At 42.9% G+C, this 25,880-nt stretch overlaps 1 protein-coding gene and 1 non-coding gene across 8 annotated transcripts in view; both read left to right on the top strand.

The window, feature by feature from the left end:
* Nucleotides 1-25,880, top strand: part of LOC123504842 (ankyrin repeat and fibronectin type-III domain-containing protein 1-like) — a 447,143-nt gene that overhangs the window by 274,929 nt on the left and 146,334 nt on the right. The window lies entirely within an intron of this gene.
* Trnag-ccc lies at nt 13,493-13,569 on the top strand. The gene has a single exon. It is a non-coding gene; the product is annotated as a tRNA-Gly (tRNA).

Here is a 25,880-nt window from a genome sequence, read left to right as displayed (position 1 = left end):
GAGAGAGAGAGAGAGAGAGAGAGAGAGAGAGAGAGAGCGCACAACCTCAAACAGGAATAACATGCTCGTCCATGCCTCGCCTCGTCCCAGCCACCTCACGTAATGCATCTCCGTGGCTGAACAATGGAATCAAACAAGGCAACACGAGGAGCGAGGCGAGCCGGAGGTGCGGAATTCCTTTGATCATTAATTACTCTCCGTGCTGGAATAATACAAGGCGACGCGTCTCCACGAACAGTACACAAAGAGAGGTTTTGTATCACACTCGCCTACTAATTGTGTCACAGCTGCAGGCGTCCTTCGTTGACCTCTGCAGCTCTGTAAATATCGTTTGTGTGGACAGAGGAGGTAAAAGGTGATAGGACGTAATTTCTGTATTTTTTCAGACGAAAACTTGTTGATGTAAGAGAGGAAATTAATGATACTCTCTGTCTCACATATTTTATATCAAGTTGACGATCTCCATTAATACTCTAAATGTTAATAAAATGATGGTTTACATGTTTTAACTGTAAAAAATACATATGAAAGCTTACACAGTGTCCTCTGTCTGAGTCTTTATCATACTACGCTTTACGACACGCAAGTTTTGTAGTGGCAGTGTTCTAACCCTGTAGTGACTGACCTTGCTACCTTGCCTCCCTGCACCTGCTTCAGATCTTGTCGCTCATCACAGACAGTCTCACTAAGACCGTTGAAACTAAGACTATATTATGCAGCACTTCTGCGCAGCTACTCAACTACATTCAAAAAGGGTCTATACACTAGTTTTGAGAGCGTTTCTACAGGACTACCTACATATTAACAAGATATTTACATTATTAACAGGAGAAATGCTCTTAGGAATCGAGCCAATATTGTTTCTGGCCTTTGAAAATGGTCGTTATGAGAAAGCAAAGTGTTTTAGAATATGGACCTCACTCTTGTCACTTCCTCCTTTATGTTCCTTTGTGCTTCTGCTTCAGAGAGACTGGAATTTCGTGTGATCCATAAATAAAATAAATCTTCCTTTTCCCCGCATTCCGCCTTCATGATTCCGCATTCTCCTCGCCTCGTCATTGCAATTTCCCGTCGCAGTTTTGGTCCTAATGAACCGGATTTGGCTTCGACGAGAAAGAGTGAGGAGAGGGGGACGCGAGAACGGCACGAGGACCACTGCCCATGTTGACGCGATCCAGGAGTGAGGTAAAGTGATGAGATTTGGGGCTTGAAAAGGAAGGTTAGTAGTAATGGTAGTGATAAGAGTAGAGTTATAGGAGTAGTGATTGTTTCTGTGGTTGTTGTGGTGGTAACAGTAATTGCGATTCTTTATAAATGAGGGAAGGAATGAAAAAAAAGTGAGGCATTTCTTCTAAACAGCTGATTTGGTTTCGTGAGAAGGAAATATTGATGAAACGAAAACTTAGATGAAAATAAGTGTCGTATGTTTGTATATATGTCATGAGGTCTCAAGACACATCGGCTTGAGTCCAAACAATTTTCAGTGAGATTTATTGCCAAAACACAGCAGAATTCTTCAATCAATATGAGGAAGCGAGGCACACTAGTGGCTTTGTATGTTAGAAAGCCGACCGTAACGCTTCGTTTTATAATACTATACACAAGCCTGACCAAACATGCTACCAGATGGCGTTGGGGCTCCATGAACAAGCCCGTGCAGGTCTGGCAATTTCGTTGTCCTTGGGTCCGCGTCGGCGCTTGTATAAAGGGCTAAGTGGCGGGTGTCAGTCAAGCTCTGGCCGGTTCCCGTGGCGATGGAAGAGCGACTCCTCGGAGTGATTAGTGTGACGTGTGAGGTGAGTGTGGTAGGAGCAGCAGCAGAGAAATATTTGTCACGAGATAACGTCCTTCTAACTCTTACTAATTACATTCCCACGACTCCCACACACTATAATAATTAGCCACATCACAGAACAACGTCAAATGAATCAGATAAAAAAAAACATCTTTTGTGTCGCATAGCAAATCCCAGATGCATATTTCGACCTTGTATCGCCTTCAGCCGAGATATCCTTGTTTTCTTACTCCGTCAGCATGCAGCTCTTTGATATTCTCTCTATCAGTATTGCTCTTGGGAAGTTAGGAAAGGGTGTCGGTATGGTTGTAGGAATCGCTGACGGAATACTGCGTATAATATAGCACTGATGCAACGAGAAATTGGGAAAGCGTAAAGGCAGAGTCATATTTGCTTTATTTCCTTAGATATGAACAGAATTCAGTGCGATAATCATTTCACTCCGTACCACCGCGTTATCCTGCAGTGGAAATCTCGTTAACTGAAATTTAATCCAGCAGAAGTGGAAAAGTTTTGCTTCATTACGGTTTATTTGTCTTTATTTTTCTCCTTTATGAAGTTTATCTTTGCTCCGGCGCGGAATGACGAGAAATGTGCGAGATGTGCGTGCGTCTGACAATCAGTGTGTGAGGAAGACGAGGCTCAGGTGTTATGACTGTGCCTCCCTGTCTTCCTCACACACGCGAGGGAGCAGTAAAGATGTGTGAGCAATGTCTGTATCTTTACTAATGGAGCCTAATTTTGACGTTAATGTAACTCCTAATGTGCCACGAACGTTCTTCCCTTTAATTCAAGCCAGCATTTGTTATTGAGCTATCCAGGTAGTGTAGGACTACCTTGCCTTAATTGATTTCTTGAAACTGCAGATATTTCTGTGGAGACGAGACTCGGTTCGCGGGGTGTTTTCATTACTAACTAGTCTCGCCACAAATACTGCGGAAGGATGTAAGTACCCTAAGCTCTCGTTAGATACGGTATAGAGGGCAAGGGAAAGAATGAATAGGAAAGGAGAAGAAAAAGACGTATATCGGGAAGGAGATGTGAGAGACAAGAGAGAAAGAGGAAGGTTTCGGTTCAAGCTTAAAGTCTGGAGAAGGAAAGGTCTGTGGGCTTTTCAAAGAGGAACGTAAGAAGTTTTATTGAGACGTGTAAATAATGTAAATGTACGAAAGGAAAGTTGGAGACGTTATATATTTTTTTTTCTTTTTAACTGAATAATGTTTATAGAACTTGAACACGAAATGTGAAATTGAGAGAGAGAGAGAGAGAGAGAGAGAGAGAGAGAGAGAGAGAGAGAGAGAGAGAGAGAATACATATTACATCATTCCACGTCTTATATTGAAATGCATTGCAGATCACGTTTTCCATCAGTTATACCATCTAACTTTAAGGGAATTAATATCACCCCAGCAGTCAGACACGCACCGCAGAAACATGACATTTTTTTCTTCGCTAAAGAAAGAGTAGGAAGTGAGGCGAGTGTCGTGCCGGGACGCAAAGGGCAGGGAGGAGATGCACACACTTACTAATATGGAAAGCTTAAAGGTGTAAACTGCTCGCCGTGAAATATGGAAGTGTAACCAAGTGTAGCCATGCAACTCGATGGCGTCGGGGAGGAGGAATCGCATATACGGGTGAAATATTCCTATTCACAGTCTGCAAGTGTCAGAGAGGTGGTTTCGGCCAAAAAGGAGATCAAAGTAATGCCAGCGTCCCTTTGGTTTGGCGGACGTCATATGTGCCGTCCCGTGCTACTCTGCCTCACTCCCAGAGACTGAGATTATATCGCCGTCATGTGTTGCAGTGAATGGAAGCAAAAGCGACAAGGGTGAAACTGTATTACGAGGAGTTTTGGAAATTCCTATAGAACTGAGAATTGAAGACTTGTGTACATCATTTTCTACGTATTATCATTATCACAATTATCATCGCCCTTTTCAATCTCTTCATCTTATCTCTATCACCTGCCCGTCTAATCCTGGTAACATCTATACTATAAGAACAAAAATGATAAGAATTTCATTTATGTCATGGCCTATAGCGCCTGTAGGCATACTTGAAGAGTATGTATGGGAGGCGCTGTTTAGCTTCTTCCCATTAGTAGCGCAGGCAAATTTATTTATAGTGGTACCCATATTAGGGCCCATATCACCACCCAAGTGCATCTTTGGTATAACCACCTAAAACCTGGATATAATGGTGACATGTAGGTAACTTTAGACCACTCGACAAATGGCATAGCTTCAAAAAGGTATGTGGTGTGATTCGAACCTACGCGTGGATGTCTGCCCGATCCCACGCTCACCACCTTTTCCACTACGCCATAGATAAGATAAACAAATACAATCTATCCTATGTTCCTCTTGCTGTCTCCCCTTCAGTTCTCCATCACTACTCCCAAACTTTCACATTTCCCGTGCCCTCCACACTTGTTTATCTTGACTCCTTGCCCCACCTTGTCATTCTCCCGGGCGTGGGCACAGTTTACCCCTCCCTCTTGGCCATAAACCACTGCTACCTCTGTCATGAATTAAAGCAGCGCGCGCCCTCCGTCTCACACACACACACACACACACACACACACACACACACACACACACACACAGAGAGAGACACACACAGGTGGGGAGCAAACAGCAAATTGTTCCCTGCCAAGTCAGCGCTGCGCAGTTTTCAGTCTCTCAGCGCCATGGTATATCGCGGGGCTTCTGGTTAGTGAGTGACACAATAACAACAAAGAGAGAAGAATACAATAAATAAACCCACATTGACGGTAATTGTGTTTCGTATGATACAAAAGAGAGAGAGGGTTTTTTTTTTCAAAGCTTATTAATGAGAATGCTTTGTTAGCAAGTGTTTAAAGACAATGTATGAGTGGGTCGCTCTATGGAGAAGTTGAAGGGTGTTGCTGTGTTTACTCTCTCTCTCTCTCTCTCTCTCTCTCTCTCTCTCTCTCTCTCTCTCTCTCTCTCTCTCTCTCTCTCTCTCTCTCTCTCTCTCTCTCTCTCTCTCTCTCTCTCTCTCTCTCTCTCTCTCTATCTATCTATCTATCTATCTCTTTTCTTTCTTTCTTTCTTCTCTTCTCTTCATTTCTTTGCTATTGTCATCCAAGTGTTCTTTCACAGGTAGGAGTTCATGGAGTGGTGGTGGTGGTGGTGGTGGTAGTGGTAGTGACGATAGTGATGGTGAAAGAAAAATTAAAAGAAGAGAAAATGCTGTAAAAATCAGGAAACTGTATTACGAATAACAAATGAAGACCAGAACGCTCAGTAGACGAAGACACAACGAAATAGATGCAACCCTTTTATGCTCCTGTGAACACAATTGATAGAGGAGAGAAAAGGACACTGTGAATAAGAAGAAAAGAAAGAAGAGAGAGAGAGAGAGAGAGAGAGAGAGAGAGAGAGAGAGAGAGAGAGAGAGAGAGAGCGAAGGAAATGTGACTGTATAGAGACAAGGAGAGGAGGAGGAGGAGGAGGAAGATAATAATAATAATAATAAGAAGAAGAAGAGAGAAAGAAGAGGAGGAGAAAAAAGAAGACAACAAGGGCGGTGGAAGAAATGAGAAGAGGAGTAGGGAAGTAACTATTAGAAAGATAACGAGAAAGATGATAACGACAGGAGAAGGAAGGTTAAGGAGAAGACATGGAGAGATAATGTGGGACTACTGAGGTGACGAGGAAGATGTTGATGATGATGATGATGATGATGATGTCTTTTGCATCCTATGAGCTTAAGAAAATGAAGAAAATAAAACGAATATGGAAAAGGAAAAGGAAGAAGAAGGATAAGAAGAAAAAGATAAGCAATTTATATAAAGGAACAAAAAAACAGAGACGTGAGACTTTGCAAGGAGGAAGTGATGGAGAGACAGAGACACAAGTAGAGGGTGGAGGGAGGGACGGGAGAAGGAAGGAGGGAGGGAGGGAGGAGGAAAGTAACATTGATGCAAAGGAAGGAAAAAAAAAAGAAATAGAAAGGGATGGTCTCGCTGTACCAGACCTATTGTTGAGAGAGAGAGAGAGAGAGAGAGAGAGAGAGAGAGAGAGAGAGAGAGAGAGAGACTGAGACTGAGACTTTTCCTTTGCAATAAACTATGATTACCACCACTTTTTCTACTATTACTACTACTACCACTATAATGTGTGTGTGTGTGTGTGTGTGTGTGTGTGTGTGTGTGTGTGTGTGTGTGTGTGTGTGTGTGTGTGTGTGTGTGTGTCCGTTCTTCCGTCTGATTGGGATGGCATTCGTGTTTGCCGCCAATTTACCTTCTTTTCATCTTCAACTTCACGATTCAATGAGGACAGAGGGAGAAGACTAGTGAAGAATTGGTGAACCGTTCTTTTTACCTCCTCCTCCTCCTCCTCCTCCTCCTCCTCCTCCTCCTCCTCCTCCTCCTCCTCCTCCTCCTACTCCTCCTCTCTTAATAGCTTCACAGTTTCATAATCAAGGTCGAATGAATCCTCTTAAGCAGTGTGTGTGTGGCTCATCTTGTTAGGACGCTCGTAGGGAAAGTAGGCTGGAAAATTCTCTCTCTCTCTCTCTCTCTCTCTCTCTCTCTCTCTCTCTCTCTCTCTCTCTCTCTCATTAATGAACCTTTTCTCACGTCTCAGAATCACCACAAAGGATTTTTTTCGTCCCTTTCACCTTTAATCCTCATGTGTAACTGCCTACGTGCACTCTGTCGGCGGATTATGAAAGGGAGAGAGAGAGAGAGAGAGAGAGAGAGAGAGACGAGAAACAAATAGAAATCCCATGTGTTGAAGAAATATTTTGCGTTGCTTTAGTCCGCCGGGAGAAGCTGGGTGCATAACTGAATAGGAAAACGATAAACACACACACACACACACACACACACACACACACACACACACACACACACACACACACACACACACACACACACACACACCTTCCTTGTGTGTTTTTTTTTCTTATTTCTCTTTTTTTTAACTCATTCTGCGCTGCGTCTGAGTGTGTGGCTGCATTGTCTCCTTCCTGTATCCCTGGAGAGGTGAGGTGGCGGGGGGTGGTGGAGGAGGGGGCGTGACCGGGAAAGGGGGGATTCATCTTTGGTTTTTCTCTTCCGTGTTTTTTTTTTTTTTTAAGCGAAGGAGACAAGGAAGGCTAGCTGAGAATGTAAACCGAGAGAGGCTAGACAAAAAGAAGTGAAATAAAAAATGTGATCTCTGAGATGTATTACTTCTATTACTGTGTGTGTGTGTGTGTGTGTGTGTGTGTGTGTGTGTGTGTGTGTGTGTGTGTGTGTGTGTGTGTGTGTGTGTGTGTGTGTTAGTACTATAATGCTCCCGGAGTAATTGTGTGGTGAGGGACGGAAATGTATTATTTCCTGTTTTTCTTTTCATGTTTGGCGTATTTCTCTATTTCTTCCGTGTGTGTGTGTGTGTGTGTGTGTGTGTGTGTGTGTGTGTGTGTGTGTGTGTGTGTGTGTGTGTGTGTGTGTGTTGCTGTTGTTGCGTTTGTTGTTTTCATCTTTCTGTTCTTGTCTATCTTTGTCAAAACTCTCTCTCTCTCTCTCTCTCTCTCTCTCTCTCTCTCTCTCTCTCTCTCTCTCTCTCTCTCTCTCTCTCTCTCTCTCTCTCTCTCTCTCTCTCTCTCTCTCTCTCTCTCTCTCTCTCTCTCTCTCTCTCTCTCTCTCTCTCTCTCTCTCTCTCTCTCTCTCTCTCTCTCTCTCTCTCTCTCTCTCTCTCTCTCTCTCTCTCTCTCTCTCTCTCTCTCTCTCTGTGTGTGCATATATATATATATATATATATATATATATATATATATATATATATATATATATATATATATATATATATATATATATATATATATATATATATATATATAAATCCTCCTCACACACACACACACACACACACACACACACACACACACACACACACACACACACACACACACACACACACACACACACACACACACACACACACACTTACCTTTTATGCATCAAATTAAACACATTTTTGCCAGTCTTTTTTTTTTATCTTGGACAGATTTTCCTTTTATTTAGTCGTAATGTCTCACCCTAATTACAGAAAAGTTCAGTTTTATTCAGTAACTTTTTAATTCTGTGTGTGTGTGTTAGAAGTAGATAAAACTATTTTGTATCGAAATACTCCCCTTTATTGTTGAGAGGCGTGTGTGTATATGTGTGCGTGCGTGCGTGCGTGCGTGCGTGCGTGCGTGTGTGTGTGTGTGTGTGTGTGTGTGTGTGTGTGTGTGTGTGTGTGTGTGTGTGTGTGTGTGTGTGTGTGTGTGTGTGTGTGCGCGCGCGTACGCGTCTCCAACACATGGCGAAAAAGAGGAGAATTTTTCCAATATTTTCTGTGCGGACCATTTTTAATGCATGGCCGGAGTGAAGCCCTGAACTGTAAAACAAATGAAGAAAGAGAAAAGAAAACTTCTCACTGCCGCTGCCTTTAATAAGAGAAGAGTCCCAAAAGTTCTGGGTTTCTTTCTGAACGTGACCTGGTTCTTCCTTTAAGGTCATTTCGGGTTATCGGAATTAGGACGAAACCACAGAGAGGATAAAACTACACAAGCCTCACGTCAAGCACAGAGATTTTTTTATGCTTGCAAATCTATTGGCAAAGAAGAGAAAATCCTTAATTCTTGCACTAAAGGATTTAATATTGCAGGTGTGTTAATTAATAGCAAGTTTGGAGGAGTGGTTAGATAAGCTGCTGCAAGTAATAAAAAAAGAGTAAGTGAAGAAATATAGCGCAAAGAAAATAATAATTGTAATACCAAACCAATGATATGGAATGAAAAACGAGGAGAAATTTACTGTTAATATGAGAGATAGCATTTCACTCAACGATATTTAGTATTTAGAGAGCAAGAATAGAGTTATAAAGAAATATGATTGTAGATAGCTGTAGATGTGTGGCTGATTAAAAACTGTAAATAAAAGAGATATTCTCTCACTCTTGAATGCCTTAACATTCGGTGCATTTTGTTTGAAAGAACAGTGGTGTGGAGAGCAGCAAGAAAAATGAAAATAAAACTTTACGGTAAAGAGTGAGAGATTGGAAACAGGAAGCGAAAGATAAAATCAGAGTAAATAAGAAAGATATCAATTCACTCTCCTTTATTAAATATTAAGGGGAAAAATAACTTGTATACATAGAGAACAGTGTAAAAGTTAAAAAAAAAAAATAAAGAATCTCCAATATTCATAAAACACTTCACGGTGAAATGTGAGAGATTCTAAACGGACAAAAAAAAAATAAGGAAGAAAAAAAAATTAATCAAAATAAAATACTTTTTCACTCTCGTACATTCAACACTAGCACGGAAGACCTGATCCTCTTAACTCATGCCAGCAGGAGAGGCGGACCCCATAGAAGGTCAGCATTGATATGGAGGAACTTCACAGCCGAGGTCTTCCGCACGGCTTGACCTTAGCTCGCAGACACACCGAGGAGACGACTATTGCTGGCGTCTCGTGGCAACTGTGGAGGAACTCGTGAGTCTGCTGGCTATCCGAACTCTCAAGGGATGAGTGAAGGCAGGATCAGGAAGCTTAGTTAATTCAGCAGCATTCAGACTTTCCGCTATTTCGTTACTTGTCAGTACAGAGGTTATTTATTGCGGCGTCTGCAATCCGTTTGTTTTCAGGTGATCGACGCGCCACTCCCTTTGCAAATTGTAAAGGTTTTGTTTGTTCCAAAATATATATAGAAAAAAGGGTGAGGTTCTCCAGACGGTGTTTGGTTAAGGAAAGGTTTTTAGTGTTGTTCTAAGATTAGGTTGTTGGAAGGTTGTCGGAGCAAATCTATGTTAAGGAAAGGATCTAAAGGTAATGTTGCTGAGGAAACGTTCACTAGATGATGTTTTTGCTGTGTTTAGGAGCTGTTCTCAGGCCAGTGCTATGTTATGGGAAAATTCTGTAGCTGTTGCTGTTGTTGTTATTCAAAGAAAAGCAGTGCTACGAATATTAAGGGAACGTACTCTTTGGTGGTATGCAAAGGAAATGTTTGTTTTTTAGATGTTGCTTTGGTAAGGGAACGTTCTTTTGGTGGTGGTGTGTGAAGGGAAGGTTCTTTTTAACTGAGCCGCGTCAAGGGAAAGTAAAGAGGCCCTTGCCCTACGAGAGGCTGATCAAGCACTATTTTTCTTGGAAATTACTTTATAAATTTTAGACTTTGGAGTGAAGTTTTGGAGAGTTAAGGCAAATGAAGGAAGTTTAAAGGGTTAACGAGAATTAAGATGACTCTTAGATCTCATTACCGAGCAGAGTGAACCTGGTGGTGGGCTTGGGAGGCTGGAGTGAAGACGTGACTCCGGCCGACTTTGAGTGACAGACACACACACTCAGGTGAAGGTCGAGAGGCTGGAAGGAAGAGAGAAAAGGAGGACAAGTGAAGAGTCTGAGTCTGAGGAGATGAGATGGAAGGAAGACGCCAGTACTTTGCTTGGAAGAAAGAAAAGAAGAGAGGGAGAAAGGAAAGACGATAGTTCAAAGGTGAAAAGAGAAATGAACAGAGAAAAAAGCAGATACAGACGTAAGGAAGAAGACGCCTGTGCAAACTTAGAGAGAGAGAGAGAGAGAGAGAGAGAGAGAGAGAGAGAGAGAGAGAGAGAGAGAGAGAGAGAGAGAGAGAAGGAAAGGTGCAGAGAGATGAGAGATGATGACAGTTCTGAGATGAAACGAGAGATAGAAAAAAAAAATGGTAGTGAGACTTAATACGGAGCAATAAATAAAGAGGCTATTCGTTAAAACAAGAACTTCAAATTCTTAAAACAAAATGAATAAATAAACCACGCGTCCGCCCTCCTACCTTTCTATCAATACCTCGCTTCCCTTCGTCTCTTTCTATTTCACGCTTCTAATTTAAATGTTTCTTTTTTACCTTACCACCACCACCACCACCACCACCGTAGCCCAGGAAAAGGAACCAACAGTCGATACGAATTCTCTCTCTCTCTCTCTCTCTCTCTCTCTCTCTCTCTCTCTCTCTCTCTCTCTCTCTCTCATTTATTTTTTTTATCCTCAAGAATTTACGCTGGAAGGAAATGCAGGTTCTGGAAAAAGCTGGATAACGAAGCTCCATTGATTTCTCTCTCTCTCTCTCTCTCTCTCTCTCTCTCTCTCTCTCTCTCTCTCTCTCTCTCTCTCTCTCTCTCTCTCTCTCTCTCTCTCTCTCTCTCTCTCTCTCTCTCTCTCTCTCTCTCTCTCTCTCTCTCTCTCTCTCTCTCTCTCTCTCTCTCTCTCTCTCTCTCTCTCTCTCTCTCTCTCTCTCTCTCTCTCTCTCTCTCTCTCTCTCTCTCTCTCTCTCTCTCTCTCTCTCTCTCTCTCTCTCTCTCTCTCTCTCTCTCTCTCTCTCTCTCTCTCTCTGATTAAGTAGCCCAGATTAACGATTGATTTTATTTTGTATCGGAAGAATATCGGGAGCGTCCTTTCTTTATTCTCTCTCTCTCTCTCTCTCTCTCTCTCTCTCTCTCTCTCTCTCTCTCTCTCTCTCTCTCTCTCTCTCTCTCTCTCTCTCTCTCTCATAAAAAGGCATTTCTTGCTTAATGAGGTAATAATTTAACGCACATTTCCTCAAATTTAATTACATGCATCCTGCCTCATGTAGCCATCTTCCCCGCGGCTGTAGTGTTAAAATTTATGGTGTGCTGTTGATGCTCCTGCCACCGCTGCTGTTGTTGCTGTGAATCTGCATCAGGAAAGAATATTTATATGCTTGTTTACCGCATCGACAACATCCACAAACACCGTTATCACTTTTTTACTATTAGTGTTGCTGCTGCTGCTGCTGCTGCTGCAAGAGTCTAAGGAATGTAATTACATCCTCACATCTCTATCTTTTCTCTCCTCTACTTCTTCTGGTCCTCATCTACCGTGGGGGAATCTAACTAACACACACGAAGATGAGAAGACTCAAAGAAGTTGGAGATGCTAAACTAATCTTGAACAAAGCCCGAGGTAGTTAATTTTAGCGGGAAATTTTCTTAAAGGCTTATAGTATCTCTTTGTAGTTACTCAACAGAATAAGAAGTTAGCTTTAGAATTTTATGGTTTAACCCCCCGAGAAAACTTTTAACTGGTTTTATCACTAATTACATAAGCATTTTTCTAAACGCTTGATTTCTATTTAGTGAAGGTTGTCTATTTCTGAAGATATCTATCAAGCCCAGAGAACAAAATGAGGGAGTGAGCGAAGGTAACGTTAAAATTTTAATGAGTTACCTTGTAAAAAAGTTCTGTTGCTTTTGATCAATTCTACTGACAATAACAGAGGCATATCCAAACAATTCATGTCGACTTAGCAGAGGTACCTGTTATAATGGCATTTCCTAGGGTATCCAGGGATACCGCACTGACCACGGCGTATGTCTGTCTGGCTCAGGAGCAAGACATTCGGTACTGAGGTAGAAGGCATTCGAGTCACCTGAGGATATTATGACGTTTGGGCTACACGTGACTTGATATTCTGGTCTCTTGCATACCCTAAGTGTCTCTAGTCTTAAATGTCTTGACTGCAGAGTTTGTGAGGGAAGCTTGTGAATCCACCCACACCAATATAGTATTCACTCACCCATCCTGCACCGTGTCACTCAATCATCACTCACCCATCCGCCTAATCATTCGTCCACACACCTACCTATTCACCTAATCACCCACCAAACCATTCAATCACCTACGCCCACCCACCAAACCACTCCTGCACACCCACCGCCATGTAGGGCAGCAGTGAGGTTCTTGCCCGGCCAGCCACCATACGCCTGACCTCCATTACCTGGCTATTTTTTGAGTTTCTGACGTCACTTGCTTTCGTCAGTGATAAACCACGATGTTAGGATGCACGTAAACACACACTTTTTAGAGATCCAGCACTCAAGTGGGCCTTTTTTAACTTTCTTTGTTTTGCCCTTGGCTGGCCCTCTTCTCTACGTAAACCACACACACACACACACACACACACACACACAGCAACACCCACCCATCCAGTTACCTTCCTTCACCCGGCGCCCCTTCCAGTGAGCCCAGTGACTTCTACCAGCTGGCCAGTACACATGTTGGCCCCTACACTGACCTCATTCCACTGCCTCGGCCACCCTTGCTTCCTCATCACCCGTCCCCGCTTCCATCAGCATCTTTATGACTTCAGTTCTCCCTCTGCTTTGCTCTTCCTGCTCCAACACTTGCTGAGTTTAATCTGCGTTGAATTTCAGGGTGGCGCAGCTCTCCTAATTGAAGTGCTTCGTTTTCTTCTTCTAACTTAATGTATGTTTTATATTTCTCTCTCTCTCTCTCTCTCTCTCTCTCTCTCTCTCTCTCTCTCTCTCTCTCTCTCTCTCTCTCTCTCTCTCTCTCTCTCTCTCTCTCTCTCTCTCTCTCTCTCTCTCTCTCTCTCTCTCTCTCTCTCTCTCTCTAAGTTGTGGAGTTCGTATAAGCATAATTTCCTTGAGAGTGAGCTAAGAAATGTTATGGGAATTTTACTTGTGTCTCTGCTCCCTATTCTGTATTCAAGATGTGTGTGTGTGTGTGTGTGTGTGTGTGTGTGTGTGTGTGTGTGTGTGTGTGTGTGTGTGTGTGCGCGCGCGCTCTACATTTTAACACTGCATCCTTAAAACCTTTCCCTCGCTCCCTATCCGTATATTCATTCTTCCCCAGAATGCTGTAACCCTAACGCTGTCAGGACACACACACACACACACACACACACGGTAGCTCAGTGGTTAGAGCGCTGGCTTCCCAAGCCAGAGGACCGGGGTTCGATTCCCCGGCCGGATGGAGATATTTGGGTGTGTCTCCTTTCACGTGTAGCCCCTGTTCACCTAGCAGTGAGTAGGTACGGGATGTAAATCGAGGAGTTGTGACCTTGTTGTCCCGGTGTGTGGTGTGTGCCTGGTCTCAGGCCTATCCGAAGATCGGAAATAATGAGCTCTGAGCTCGTTCCGTAGGGTAACGTCTGGCTGTCTCGTCAGAGACTGCAGCAGGTCAAACAGTGAAACACACACACACACACACACACACACACACACACACACACACACACACACACACACACACACACACACACACACACACACACACACACACACACACTCAACATTACACAATAGAGCGCAGTTAATCACATAATTTTATCGTCCATTTACTGACAGGCCTAATTATACACAACCCGTCTCGTTCCGCCGCTACAAAAACACTATGTTCAAACCGTCAGTATTTCTTACCAGAGCATGTACGCTCATTGTGGAGCAGTTTGCGGAGGAGAAGGAGGAGGAGGAGAAATTAGTGAGGCTAGATGGGAGAAAAGTATGGTGAGGTAATCCTGTTGTTCATTCTCATTCATATTCAACCTTCCTTCTTCGAGTGAAGGAGGAGTCTCACTCACGTTGGAAGAGATTAGAGATAAACGGTGAAACAAAATCCTGCCTTATTTTCTATTTTTATTTCTTTATCTTATTTCCTTGTTATTCTTGATCTAGTTTTTTTCTAGTTACTATTATCATTATTGTTTTTTTATTATTATTATTATTATTGTTGTTATTAATATTAGTAGTAGTAGTAGTATTAATATTATTATTATTATTTGTTATTATTATTATTATTATTATCATTATTATTATTATTATCATCATTATTATGATTATTATTATTATTATTATTATTATTATCATTATTATTATTATTATTATTATCATCATATATATATATATATATATATATATATATATATATATATATATATATATATATATATATATATATATATATATATATATATTCCTGTATTGACTGGGTCCCTCGGCTTTACTATCATGCACATCACTCTTCCCCAGCGCTGTAGTCTTTCCAGATAATCCTTGTGGCTCAGCTTCCTCCCTGCATGACATTGGATGGCCGGTGGATGAGCCTCGACCAAGCCCACCGGTGGTATACAGTGATGGTCCGGGGAAGAATGCACTTAAATGCCCAGTGTTTGCGAGATGGAAAGCGGAGGGCTTGTCCATTGACTTATTGCGAACATGCAGGTAGAAGAGAAGAAGAATGTGCTCTTTTTACTGTTGCTTCCCTTCAGAAGTGTACATTTCCATCAGAGAAACTTAGCATAAAAATCGGTATTGGCATCATGTGTGTGAAGGAGGTGTGGAGTCTGAATTATAAATGAAGCTCTTTATCTTAACCCGTGTTAGAAATCGGTGATCTTTCCTTCATAGTCCGACTGATGAAGCACAAAATCTCTCTCTTGACCGTATTGGAATCGAGTATGAAGGAAGGGGTAGGATTTATAAAAAGAGACACTTTATCTAAGTAAGTGTTAAGACAGCATTTTTTTTCCCCTACAGAATACGAGCCATGAAGGCGTTTTACAGCCAGGTAACGACTCGGGACGCTGCGGGAACACAGGCACGAATGCTCGAGGAAATTGCTAGACAGTTTTACCTTCCGAGGAACTGAACTCGAAAGAATAGAGTGTTCAGCCTCGTGCCTCTCTTGTCTTGCCCACTACGGGACACCCACACCCTCTGGAGCTGTAGCGGGGAGGGGAGGAAAGGAGAGAGGCGTCAGGATGGCCTTTCGTGTCCTTGACTCGCTCTAGTAAACATCCTCGAGATCCCGGCGTCCCTGTGGCGACTCCCGACCTCCATTATCGATAACGGAGGTCGTCATTAATATGCAAATGGCTTATACTCCTTGTGTGATAAGAGTGTGTCCTTGGCAGTGTTTGTGTGGGTGGGTGTGTGTGGGTGGGTGTGGGTGGGTGAATGGGTAGATGGGTGTCAGAGAGAGAGAGAGAGAGAGAGAGAGAGAGAGAGTAATTTGTTTGTCTCCACTTCTCTGATTAGTGGCTTTACTTAAGATCCGGATTTCTAAGGCGGGATTCTTACAACGAAAGTGATTCTCGATAGATTTTTAAGTGCACGGTGTCAAGGCCATGTGTAATTCTGAACCCTAGCTAGAGTCTTTTCAGTATCAGTACCTTCTTCTCCATCAAAAGAAAATATTTGTGTTGAGATGTTAATTTTTCCTTCTAAAACACAACCTTATCAAGGGAGAACTTACATAAGCATCACTGTTGTTGCTTTAAATAAACATAATCAAGAAAGAAAAATATTAGTTGTATTGAAAAGAACGAAAATACTGCATTATATTTCCTTCAGTGAGCGTCAGGAAGCTACACTGATCAATGGACTTGATTACATATCTGTTTGTCTTTGAACCACTTAGTTACCAGTGCACACGTGACAGGCAGCTCTCCTAACCCAACAGACGCATTAGTCGCGGGGAAGCTAAGAGGAGGTGTGTGGCACGGCACTGCTTTCCTGCTCCCTGAACACTAAAGCAACACCATTACTGCACTCATGAATATGCAGCCTGTGCTTGAAGGGGAAACTGCAACGTTGTGACTGATGGCAGGATTCACACCTCATACCGCGGCACAGGTGAGAGGAGGGAGGAGCGCTGAGAGAGTAGAATAGGGAGGCAAGAATATCGAGGAATAAAGGGACAGAAAAGTAGAAAAATAAGCATGTCACTCTTGTGTAAACGAGAGGAGGGAGGGATGAAGAGGCAGAAAGAGAGAAGCAAGCATCTAGAGAACAGACTTGAAGAGACAGAGAGAGAGAGAGAAGCAAGCATGTAACTCTTGTGTAAAGCGAAAGAAGGGAGGGACGAAGAGACGGAAAGAGAGAGAAGCAAGCATGTAACTCTTGTGTAAAGCGAGAGAAGGGAGGGATGAAGAGAGAAAAAGATGAATAGATAAAAGTGTCATCGTTAAGGAAAGTAAGAGAGGGCAAAGATGAAGAAGCAGAAAGAGTATAGGGGCCAAGAACGTCACCCTTATGTCTTCATCCTCTCCATGTTGTCCAGATATCGGATTGTTTCTTGACCCAGTTTGTTTCTTTCGGCGTATTTCTGCTAATGAGACACCCCAGATGTCAATAATGTCCCGGGGAAGGTAGAGGCCTCGCCAGGAAGGTCTTCAGTGATTGGTCAGTAGCGAGAAAGGAGGAGGATAAGCTTGAAAGCGGATTGGCCGGATTAAGTTTAGCTTTGATTCTCTCTCTCTCTCTCTCTCTCTCTCTCTCTCTCTCTCTCTCTCTCTCTCTCTCTCTCTCTCTCTCTTTCTGGCGGATACGAAAAGCCAAGAAAGAAAGAAAAACGTTCCTGCAATATATAAGTTTCTGCATTTCTAAAAAGGAAAGCTGAAAATACATAACGACATACGTTCATTACTGAGATCAGGTGGTGGTGGTGGTGCTGGTGCTGGTGGTGGTGTTGATCAAAAATGAACCCAAGATACAGATACTGTCGGACGTGCAAAGAGATTTCCCATTGTCTCACTGCGCTTCAACTAAATGTCATCTTTTGTGCGTGTGTTTGAAAGGAAGATTGAAGTGTGCGGAGACCAGGAGCAAAAAAAATAAGAGAATAATGAATAGGAATATGAGGAAAAGGAGAAGGAAAACAGGAGCAGGAGGAGTAGTAGCAAATGAAAGGGAACGGAAGGAGACAAGGAAGAGGAAACCGTCGATTATTGTCGTTATAAAGGTAATTAAATGCCCAGATTGGATTGCTTTGATTGTTGACATTAAAGATGAGGCGCATGACTACCATAGGCATGCCCACCACCACCACCACCACCACCACCACCACCACCACCACCACCACCACCACCACCAAAACCAAAACCAAAACCAAAAGATAGTATTTGAAATCATACGAGTTACTTAAGAAATAAAACTATCTTATGTAATTACCATTTACATATAGTTGTAATGATAGAAAGGTGTGTATGTTATATATGTTAAAAAAAAATTACTGTGGTTGAAATTTATGCACCTCAAAATATCAAGATAAATAAAAAAAAAATGGACAAAAAAAAAATTGGGTAGATTTCAGGGTGAGAGTGAAGGCCAAAAAATATGTCCTGCTCATTTTCTTTCGGCCGTGAGTGCTTCCATTTTTTTCCCTTTTCTTTTTTAATATAATCATGAGGGATTGCAATCATCCATATTTCTATATTACAATTTTATGCACGTATAGTGTGGCGAGAGAAACAGCAAACAGACACACGGACAGGCAGAAAGCAGAAAGAACGCAGGGTGTTAGATAAAAGTAGAGAGCATATTCAGTGACAGTTTTGATTTAATCCCCGTGTGATGTTGGTATTTTTACGTAACTGATAGTCAACGCTACAAGGAAAAGTTTAAAGCGAGGATATGTACTGTATGTTATTGTTATTCACCGACACAGAGGAAAGAAAATAATATTACAGCGAAGGAAACATATTTTTTGTACAAATATTGAGTTTTTAGTTATTTTTATATAATAGTTACTCAACGCTACAGGGAAAAGTTTACAACGAAAGAGATATGTACTGTATATATTTGTTATTCACAGACAAAGAGGAAAGAAAATTATATTACAACGAAGGAAACATTTTTTTTCCCACAATATTGAATTTGTCACCTAACAATGCAAAAAATTATACAATTATACGATGCAACAGAGAAGTATTAATTTTATTATCTGTGCCACACAACTAACTCATACAGTGCAACGTACCTATTGTTATCAGAAAGCGCTACGTGTCTCATTAATGCAATGTTGCGACCAAGAACTGAACTCACAACCTTAGGAAGAAAGATTCAATATTGTGTCCTGAGTATTAATCCCTTCAGTAACAGGATGTGTTTTCATATTCATTCTGGTTACTATTTGGCGATTTTACACAGCTTTAGAAATTTGAGAGGATTAAGGTAATGAAGATTAGCCAGTAATCTTCTGACCTCCATAGATCCTTTCCAACGTAAATAATATCTTCTAATCGTACATGAAATTCATGGTAAAAAAGCGTCCCAGTCCTGAAGGGGATAAGAGGGATAAGAGCAAATTTATAAGAGGGCTGTAAGAGGTGACAAGAAAGTACAAGAAAGGTTATCATGGTTCCCTCTTTCACATATGAACTTTCATGAACTACGATTGAACCCACAACTTAGCCAATGAAAAATTTATTTTATACCGAGTATTGAAGAACCTAGGAAAATATTTTGACATGGAGCAGCTGCAGAAGAAGAAGAAGAAGATTGAAGAACCTAGGAAAATATTTTGACGAGTAGTATCAAAAAAAAAAATCTGATTGGAAATGGTAGAAAGGAGAAGCGTGTAAGAGGAAAAGGTTCACATTTAAGGAACTGACTGACCATTGATGACCTGCAGTGTGGGCGCGTGGTCTCCTGGAGGGCGGCCAGGCGCTTATGACAGTGATGAAAGCATTCCTGAGGCAGATGATACAGGGAGGTGTGAAGAGACAAAGAGGGAGGAAGAGAGGCCAAACCGGGGTGAGAGAGAGAGAGAGAGAGAGAGAGAGAGAGAGAGAGAGAGAGAGAGAGAGGAAAAAAAACAGAATTTGCATATAAAGTCATCCCAGCAAAGAAAACAAGCAGCGTGGGTGGAACTGATTCACGAATGAGACAGTAATGAAAGCAAAAACGAGTATTCAATATAAACACAAGACACATGCATGAAGGACTAACGAAGAGTAGGATGTATCACGGATCTTGCTTATACACACACACACACACACACACACACACACACACACACACACACACACACAACATTCATCCTGGTGAGAAGAAACAAACATGAAATTTTCTTTGAGGTACTGAATGGTATATGAATGTTGTCTCTGCTGGTATTCCCCGCATGCCAGTGTATTCTTCATCCTTCGCTCGCTCACATGAATATTTTCACATCCAATAACCACTGCAATTCAATCTACCGAGGGACGGTCACCGAAAATCTGTTGTCCCAGTTCCATTCCTGTGTTTGCGACGCGAGGCACTGCAATCACGAGAGAGAGAGAGAGAGAGAGAGAGAGAGAGAGAGAGAGAGAGAGAGAGAGAGAGAGAGAGAGAGAGAGAGAGAGAGAGAGAGAGAGAGAGAGAGAGTAGAGACTAGATATAACTGCATTAGCATTAATATAACTGCATTAGCATTTAGATCCGACTGATAATGAACGAAAGGCCTTAACGACAGCTCCCAGGCTGGGAGACGACCGTGATGCACCTCTGCAGCAGTGACGCCCTTCCCCGAGGAGCCCACACCAGTAATTAGGTGAGAAAATTTAAGAGTCTAAGCTGGTGTGCGTGATAAGTCCATCATAGCGGTGCTGACAAGGCAACTGAGTCTTATCATGTATTCCTTTCGATATCATGCAAGGTTTTCTTTTACCATGGTTGTATACGTAGCGAGTGTTAGAAGAGGGAGACCGGTGAAGAGTGAGATAAAAAATTGTGCCTTGGGATGTGAGGGCGTCAAGAGATTACGTGATGTGACGGCCATTCTAAGGTCGAGGACGAAGATCGATGGGATTGAATTAACAATGAGTTAATTAAGTGCTCAGGGAGTTGAATTTGGTCTCTCTCTCTCTCTCTCTCTCTCTCTCTCTCTCTCTCTCTCTCTCTCTCTCTCTCTCTCTCTCGCGGGAATAACAGTTGTACAATCAGACAATCAGATAACCCTCGGCCTTGAATCGCGTCACCCTCGGCGGCACAACTTTTCCCTCGTTTTCCTTTCCCTGCGTCCTTTTCTCGTCTGTTTTTGAGAGTCAACGCTCTAGTTAACGTGATGGTCACCTTGGCGGGTGTTTGGTGCTGCAGCGATGATACCAAAGAGAGAGAGAGAGAGAAAAAAGAGACAGAGAGGGAGAGAGAGTGGGAGTGGGTGTGGTACGGGGACTGGGTGAAGCTCAATTTTGAAGCAGAAGTTTTACTCAAACGAAAAGAAAGAGAAGTGTGTGTGTGTGTGTGTGTGTGTGTGTGTGTGTGTGTTTCACTGTTTGATCTGCTGCAGTCTCTGACGAGACAGCCAGACGTTACCCTACGGAACGAGCTCAGACCTCATTATATCCGATCTTCGGATAGGCCTGAGACCAGGCACACACCACACACCGGGACAACAAGGTCACAACTCCTCGATTTACATCCCGTACCTACTCACTGCTAGGTGAACAGGGGCTACACGTGAAAGGAGACACATCCAAATATCTCCACCCGACCGGGGAATCGAACCCCGGTCCTCTGGCTTGTGAAGCCAGCGCTCTAACCACTGAGCTACTGTGTGTGTGTGTGTGTGTGTGTGTGTGTGTGTGTGTGTGTGTGTGTGTGTGTGAAAATTTATTGTAAATGAGGAAATTAGTTTTTATGTGTATGGAAAAGGTGGTGAACGTGGATCTCTCTCTCTCTCTCTCTCTCTCTCTCTCTCTCTCTCTCTCTCTCTCTCTCTCTCTCTCTCTCTCTCTCTCTCTCTCTCTCTCTCTCTCTCTCTCTCTCTCTCTCTCTCTCTCTCTCTCTCTCTCTCTCTCTCTCTCTCTCTCTCTCTCTCTCTCTCTCTCTCTCTCTCTCTCTCTCTCTCTCTCTCTCTTCACTCCAGAGCGCCATTTTTCAGGGGAAGTGAGTGAGGAAATACAGTGTTGTCTGAGGAAATAAGTGTGGACGTGGTATTGCCTGGCCTGCTGGTGTTGGTGTGGTGGTGGTGGTGGTGGTGATGGGGATGGTAGTGGTATTATTGGTAGCGTAAGTGGCGGGGATATTAGTCGAGCAAGGAGTTGGTGGTGATGGTGGTGGTGGTGGTAACGATGGTGGTGATTACGGCAAAGGAGGATGCTATGGTTGTGGTGATTGTGATGAACGAGAAATACAAGGAAAAGGTGATGAATGTGATGAATGGTAATGGTGAGTAACGAATTGGTGTGAATTGGTAGGCCTGGTTGAATATTAACAGTATTTTGTCATTCTTTTTCTCTCTCTGTAAATCTTGCGAGCTTTCATCATACATACCTTTCCTCGTCTTTTTTTTTCCCCATTATCTTACTTCCCACCCCGAGACCATCATTATTACTCCATCATATCCTATTTTCTCCCATCTGTCGCCCTTCTTTCATCTTTTTCCTCCTCTGTTTATCTCCTTAGTTTCATTTCGTCTTCTCGTCTTCTCCCTCTTCTTCTTTTATTCCCTCTTATCCACTTCCAATCTCTTTTTCCTCGATCCTCAGTTATTTTCTTACTTCTCATCTCCTCTCTCTCTTATTCTTCTTTGATGTCTTTCCCTCTCTTCCCTCTCTTCTCTCTCTTTCCCATTCTCATCCATCCAGTTTCATTTCCCATCCTTCCTTATCCTCTCCTTGCCTTTCCGCTCCCCTCACAACACATTTCTCGTGTGTTTTGAGGGCTTCCTTTTCTTCCCTCGTTCTTTCATTCTTACTAAGACCTGTTTCCATTCTTGGGGTCTTTTTTCATCGTGGCTTTCTTCTCTCTCTCCACGCTATTTTTTTTTTATTCTTTATTCTTCATTGTTCCTTTTGTTATTCTCCATCGCCGTCCACTCTCCCCATTCTCATTCATTCATTCATTCTCTCTCTCTCTCTCTCTCTCTCTCTCTCTCTCTCTCTCTCTCTCTCTCTCTCTCTCTCTCTGCTGTAACGTCTCATTTTCGCCATTTAATGCTTATTTTTACCTCTTTCCCTTTCCTTCCTCCTTCTTCTTCTTCTTCTCTTTCCCCTCTCTCCTCCTCATCATCGCCACTCTCCCTTTCGCCCTTTTATCCGCCATCCTTCACATCAATTTTTGTCTTCCACCTCCTTCATTCCCTCCTCTAAGTGTCCATACGCATTGCCTTCACTTTCCAGACTCCTGGTGGCGGTGGTGCGCTCTCTCTCTCTCTCTCTCTCTCTCTCTCTCTCTCTCTCTCTCTCTCTCTCTCTCTCTCTCTCTCTCTCTCTCTCTCTCTCTCTCTCTCTCTCTCTCTCTCTCTCTCTCTCTCTCTCTCTCTCTCTCTCTCTCTCTCTCTCTCTCTCTCTCTCTCTCTCTCTCTCTCTCTCTCTCTCTCTCTCTCTCTCTCTCTCTCTCTCTCTCTCTCTCTCTCTCTCTCTCTCTCTCTCTCTCTCTCTCTCTCTCTCTCTCTCTCTCTCTCTCTCTCTCTCTCTCTCTCTCTCTCTCTCTCTCTCTCTCTCTCTCTCTCTCTCTCTCTCTCTCTCTCTCTCTCTCTCTCTCTCTCTCTCTCTCTCTCTCTCTCTCTCTCTCTCTCTCTCTCTCTCTCTCTCTCTCTCTCTCTCTCTCTCTCTCTCTCTCTCTCTCTCTCTCTCTCTCTCTCTCTCTCTCTCTCTCTCTCTCTCTCTCTCTCTCTCTCTCTCTCTCTCTCTCTCTCTCTCTCTCTCTCTCTCTCTCTCTCTCTCTCTCTCTCTCTCTCTCTCTCTCTCTCTCTCTCTCTCTCTCTCTCTCTCTCTCTCTTCTCTCTCTCTCTCTCTCTCTCTCTCTCTCTCTCTCTCTCTCTCTCTCTCTCTCTCTCTCTCTCTCTCTCTCTCTCTCTCTCTCTCTCTCTCTCTCTCTCTCTCTCTCTCTCTCTCTCTCTCTCTCTCTCTCTCTCTCTCTCTCTCTCTCTCTCTCTCTCCTTGAATTTGCTTTAGAAGAGAACCTTTACTTTCCATAATATTCCCTTGGAGTCTCTCACTATCGACCACATTCATGGCTGCGGTGTCTGGTTGGCTCGCCTGGGCTGGGCTGTGGCTGGGCTAGTCTGGGATGGGCCGTTATTTCATCAGTGAGGAAATAGGTTGAAAAATGACTGTTCCGTTAGTCTCGCATCGATGGCAGACGCAACATCCACTACTTTCAATGGCTTTCAGGGACTTCCCGGCGGGTAAAGCTCTGGAGAAGGACGAGTAGCTTATAATCTCAGCATATGTGACACTCGTAGAGGAACTAGACTAGAGGAACCGGTGTAGTGTAGAGTTAGGTAGCACTCGGATTGGTAAGGCAATGGACGAGAGGGTCCCTTAGTGTGTGTGTGATGAAGAGGAAAAGTGTGTCTGTCTTTGTGTGTGTGAGAGAGAGAGAGAGAGAGAGAGAGAGAGAGAGAGAGAGAGAAGAGAGAGAGAGAGAGAGAGAGAGAGAGAGAGAGAGAGAGAGAGAGAGACATAATGGCAGGAAAGGAAAAAGGCTTAATATGAGAAAAGAAGTACCGTGAAGAAAAAAAAGCAAATATAAAGAAAAAAAAGGAAAAAGAGGAGAAGGAAGAGGAAGAGGAGGAGGAGGAAGAGGAGGAGAAAAAAGAGGCGGAGGAGGAGGAGGAGGAGGAGGAGGAGGAGGAGGAGGAAGCTATCTAAGGTTGACAGAAACATAAAGCAGTCGGCAGTAAACAAGGCAGGTTCTCGACAAACAAACTTGCCTCATAGGTGATAAATGTATGATTTGTATTGCCTCTGGTGTTCTCGTGTTATTGCGAGGGTACTCTCTCTCTCTCTCTCTCTCTCTCTCTCTCTCTCTCTCTCTCTCTCTCTCTCTCTCTCTCAACACTGCACTGATTTTTCATCTTGAATTCAACGTAATTTGGTCGAACGGAAAAATTTGGGGATTTGCTTTTCTTTTTTGTTGTCTTTTTATTCTGAATTCTGCGGCTCGGAAGAGAAACGGTATGAGACTGAGAGTTCTACGAGGAGGAGGAGGAGGAGGAGGAAGAGGAAGAGGAAGAAGAAGAAGAGGAGGAGTCTTAAAGCGTAGATGCCGAGGAAGGACACAGAAGACTCTACTAGCACTCGCTTTTCTATCTCTATTTCCTCTATTCTCTCCTTCTCTCCCTCTCTTCCTCTCTTCCTCATTCCATCTCTCGTAACCTTGTTCTACTTTCTATCCACGTGCCTCTTCGATTCTTCTCCTCTTTGTGTCATTTTTTTTCTTTTTTTTCTTTCTTTTCTTTTTTTATCTCCCCCTGACCTTCACCTCTCGCGTCATTCACTGTCTCGCTGAAGAGGAAGAAAAATAATGCCTCTTTGTCTTCACCGGCCGGCAGCGTTTGGTCTTTTGTTGTGCTCTTCAGACTCACGTATTTTATTGTTCCTTATGTGATTCTTTTCTCTCTCTCTTTTTTTTTTGCCACTTTCCTCTTTCTTTTTCTTTCCTCGTGTTCATGGTATATGTCGTACTCTTTCGTCTCTTCCTCTTCTTTCTTCATTTTCTCGTTATTTCTTTCCTTCCGGGATTCATTTCATTATTTCTAGCTATCATCTTTTCTCTCATTTTTTCGTGTTCATGGTATGCGTCTTCCTCTTCCTTCTCATCGTCTTCCTTCACTTTCTCATCATTTGGTAAAAAGGCGAGAGTTATTTTCATCCGCTTAGCCTCGCCGTCTATTTTCATGAATACTTTTCATTCCATTATACTCCTTCCTCTCTTTTGTATCAAAGCTGGCTTCCTATCACGGTTCCTCATCCTTTAAGCCTCACCGTCTATTTCTATGCATATTCTTTCTTTTCTCCGTAATGCTGCTGCTCCTCCTCCTCCTCCTCTTTATCCCGCTCCTTTAACTCCTTTACTATGAAAACGAGATTCATATCATCCTTCCTCTTCCTTTAACCCTCACCGCCTACATTTCTAGCATCCTTTTCCTTCCATAACCCTTCTCAATGCCTGTAGATTCCTCTCGGCGTGACCAATGTTTCTGCCTCTTCCCTGCCCCGCCCACCTCCCGTCACAGCAGCTTTTACGCCTCCTTGCCTGTGTTATTGTACTGTATAGACGAGGACGTGAAGGAGCGGATATGATATGTTATGATATGGTAACAGTGAGGTCAATGGTTATTTAGGAATGTTGATGGCTGTCAAGGATTGGTTGAAGCGTACATAAAGATGTTTGTAAGGTGCTGGGAGGAGACGAGAGAAAACGACACCCAAAAAAAAATGAAATTACTGAGAAATGGTATTTTATATGAAGGAAAAGGAACCAGCAGAGAGAGAGAGAGAGAGAGAGAGAGAGAGAGAGAGAGAGAGAATTAATGTTATTTTTCATACTTAGCGGAGTCTCACCATCTCTCGCATGCACACACTCCTTTAAAGCGTGTTGATTCGGTGTGTAGAGGCAGCTCTGTCGACGGAAGAGTAAAGGACTTAGGGCCCTTGATGGGAGAGAAAGGGGGATGAGAGAGGGGGAAGGAGGTTAGATGTTAAAGCCTCATCTCTCCCTGCTCCTCTCCCATCTCCCTTCATTTTACCTCTCCTCAGCCTTTTATCCTTCCTCTCTTTTCTTCTTCCTTTGTATC

This window comes from Portunus trituberculatus, chromosome 17 (assembly GCF_017591435.1).
Source record: "Portunus trituberculatus isolate SZX2019 chromosome 17, ASM1759143v1, whole genome shotgun sequence".
Classification (NCBI taxonomy): domain Eukaryota; kingdom Metazoa; phylum Arthropoda; class Malacostraca; order Decapoda; family Portunidae; genus Portunus; species Portunus trituberculatus.
Note: the sequence above shows the minus strand (reverse complement) of the source record. Positions and strands in the feature narration are given on the sequence as shown.